This window comes from Priapulus caudatus, unplaced genomic scaffold, assembly GCF_000485595.1.
Source record: "Priapulus caudatus unplaced genomic scaffold, Priapulus_caudatus-5.0.1 Scaffold2154, whole genome shotgun sequence".
In the NCBI taxonomy this organism is placed as follows: Eukaryota; Metazoa; Priapulida; class Priapulimorpha; order Priapulimorphida; family Priapulidae; genus Priapulus; species Priapulus caudatus.
In genome coordinates, this window is record NW_014579215.1 from 26979 (window position 1) to 30670 (window position 3692).

At 41.2% G+C, this 3692-nt stretch overlaps 1 long non-coding RNA gene across 1 annotated transcript in view; it reads right to left on the reverse strand.

The window, feature by feature from the left end:
- Nucleotides 1–317: 317 nt before the first annotated feature.
- The window catches only part of LOC106818307, a 12361-nt gene continuing 8986 nt past the window's right edge, over nt 318–3692 (reverse strand). Inside the window, exon 3 of the long non-coding RNA XR_001395188.1 lies at nt 318–870. This is a non-coding gene — a long non-coding RNA (uncharacterized LOC106818307). The remainder of the gene's footprint in view (nt 871–3692) is intronic.

The following is a 3692-nucleotide window of genomic DNA, read 5'->3' on the forward strand; positions in this document are numbered from 1 at the left end:
TCGGCTGTATACGATAGGTAGATTCATAACACAATAAGAACGTGACACAGTAAAGAGCCGGCTTAAAGCACGCAATAACCGAGCAATACGTACAATTTCACTTAAAGCCGTTATTACGAGTTTTGCTCAGAAACCTTCAACCCATAAAATTATAGCGAAATATTGTCTCACCTCACAGTGGATATATCACTGATTTCACCAGCATTAAAAACACTAAGATTTTATGCAGTTATAGGCTTATAGCACAGAAAATTGGATATGAACAAATCGTAACAGCAATGCATTTTATCGTGTCGCGATAATGGCAGAATTGGTAATCTTGTAAATTGTCGGTGATAAATTGAAAACAACTGCATTTGAGAGAGACTGTACTATGTCTATGGCGGATAGGCGGCGTTACTAGCTAGTCCAAGACTACCGGCTTCAACATTACAGCACACGATTGTTTAACAAACTAGTTCGAAAATTGCATGTTTTTAGTGAATACGAAGGTTCTAGACATTTTATCGTTACTCTAGATGAGTTGCCTACTCAAGCAATAACGGTAGGTATCATGAAAGTGATGAAAACACTGGAAAACTCTCGTAATAATTACTTTACCAAAGGCTGGAGGCTCGGAACTGTTTCACATACAAGAGCGGTATCACTGCCAAAATGCATAAAACATAAAAGTGTAACACTAACAGTTCTCGCGGCATTCCCAACGACGCACGGTGTCCGGAGAAACTTGTCGCTGGAGTTTGGGTTGGTGTAGGCTTGGTTGCTAAACACCTCGGGACTTGGGAATGCTCCGTCCACAGCACGAGTCATTAGCAGCCGTGGTTGACCCTCAGTCGCTTGGCATGTCCGGTGGAGATCGACGACGTGACACTGTTGATAAACGGATAATATACGCGGTTGAAGTCAACATATTGAGCAACAGTATATGTGCGCCCACTATCAGTTTTAAACAACTTAATATTGCTGGTCATCTAAGATTAACACAAAAAAACACTAACAAGAAAATTATGAAATAAAGACTAAACTAAAATGTCTTTTATTTAACGTTCATGCACGTTTAAATACGATATTAAATGCTGGTATTGACAGAATTCTTAGTCTCAATTCTGTAACACAACCTAACTTTAGTGAAAGCAGAGTAACAAGCACAATTATTCATCAATTATTTACAATATATTACTACATAGTGAAGATCAACAAATAGCGACCAGCGAACACACTCGAACAATGCTGGCTGCTGCAGTCCATACTGTAACACAACCTAACTTTAATGAAAGCACAGTAATAAGCACAATTTTATCAATTATTTACAATATTTTACTACATAGTCAAGATCAACAAATAGCGACCAGCGAACACTCTCGAACAATGTTGGCTGCTGCAGTCCATACTGTAACACAACCTAACTTTAAAGCCGCACTATGTGCATCTACACGCTAATTTCTCCAGTACTAGAATAGCAAATACTTCGTGTCATGCATAATCATACTACCTTACGAGTATGCCCCATTGACCTTTGACATGTGACCTCCAATTTCGACACATGATGCTATACACCGACTATCACGAGCCTAGGTCGAGCCGTTGAGATTTGTGCCACAATTCTGCATTTCCTCCCTATACCTTAAGTTAAGGTGGGAATGTTCCCCCTTCTTTTACACCTCTTGACCTTTGACCCCCAGCTTCGACATCCCAACTCGTTTTCGGATTACCCCCCCACGTCCCGAATATCGTGACTGTACGACGAGCGGTTTAGATTTGTGCCCAACTGTTGACGGACGGACGCTCGGACGGACGGACAATCATGCGATTCTACAAGCTGCATCTGACTATGCCAGATGAGCTAAACATTCACCAGTTGATTTAATGTTTCACACATGCAAAACGGCCTGAGCCTTTCGATTACGCTTGCTTTTCTCCTGTAGAAGTCGCCTTGTTTCATACTTAAAGTAGTAATGAAGGCGGCATCTGAGGTACATGATAACAAGTGTTTTCACAATGTGTGTGTGCATAGATAACACTTCCAATGTGGACAGCGCGACACGGTTGCAGACATATTGTTCAAGCTCTTTCAACAGGCTAGTGCTAGCAAGCAGATCTCCAATGTTTTGCTGAAAAGTGTTCTCGACCTGCTTCAGGATGCGCATAAAATCTCTTGATGGTGCATTCAATGCTCCAAATGCACCTTTCTTGTGACTGTAAGCCTTTAGATGCACGTACAGTTGTCCATCCTCTACTACGTCATCCTCTGTTGTCAGCAAAATCCTCAGACAATCCTCACAGAAAAATTCAAACCTCTTGAATTTTGTGCACTAGATAGCCCCCTATGTACGCAAGAACATTGGTCACTTCTGCAGGAGTTTCAAAGTCCGCAGTTGCAATAACCTCGAGGTCTTTCTGTGCAACAGACGACTGCTCGGGTTTTGTCCTAGGGCGTTTTGGTGCTGGTTCCTGTGAGTGGTCTTCATGCATGCTACATGCTTCACTGGATAGATGCCTCAAACTGCTGAGCATTATGTCGTTGTCATAGACACAGTTTAGATGGAAGGCTCGCCAATATAAAATTTGTCGCCAGGTTTCTGTAGGCAAAGCGGAACTCTCGTGCAGATGGGTTAAACCTGTGTCCTCCTTTCGCTCTTATCTGGGAAAAAACGTTTTCTATGCAGTCTTGGTTCAGGCGCCCAGTAAGCAAAAACTCCAAAGGCCCTTTCACCACCAAATCCTCATGTATTGATATGACAACATTGATGTCTTGAATGAGACCATCAAATGAAGGTGGTCTGTACTTCTTCCCCTTCACCATCATGTGCCATTTCTCAGCCTGAGCTTTCAGATCCAGTAGGGTGTTCAGCTGCTTGTCACTGTGTTCCATGAATGGTGCAGCAGTCTTTCCATATGCCCTCACATTGAGAAGGTCAAACACATCATTGACTAGTTTTAGGAAATCCGCTGTCATGTGTGCTTGGCTCCCGAGTCTCCCAATGGATGCCAGAATGTGCATCGCAGCATACACTGTGAGAGCAGACCTGTGCTGCAAGACTGACCTGCAAAACAATTAGAAAATCTAAATTGTATTTACACATACTAGGATATTCATCTGCATAAACGGTAAACAGTATGAGCATGCTGCGTGCGATAAGATCCAGGATTACAAATTTTAAAAATAAACTAAATTTAATGGTTATAAAACTTTTAAACTTCATTTCTTCCCCAGGTATACGTACTAGTTGTCTCTGTGGCTCCTTAAAAACACTGATGATTTCTCATTTCTCGTTGAGACATGAAATTATGCACTTATGGAATTTTCTTACCCTCATCGGTGAAAATGGTGGCAGATATATATGTTTTGCAGTGATTTTCGGTGCTAGCTTCACCGGCAAGCTGTTGTCAGCATGATAGAACCTCTTCACATCTTCCCATGAGGCTATCTATTAGTAAAAAAATCAAAATATTATTACTCATTTGGCATGGTACCTAAATATGCCCAATTCCATAGATGAGAAAAAGCATTTTTTTACAGGAAGAAAAATACATATGTTATCACATTGCGAAAAACACTTCTTTTTATGGAAATTTTCTTTACGAACATTTTTGATATACTTTTTGTAAATTCTATACCCAGGGGGCAAACCCCCATTTTTGGGGTCAACCAGACAGGGGGTGTTGTAAAAGGTTGTTTGGTATCAACGTGT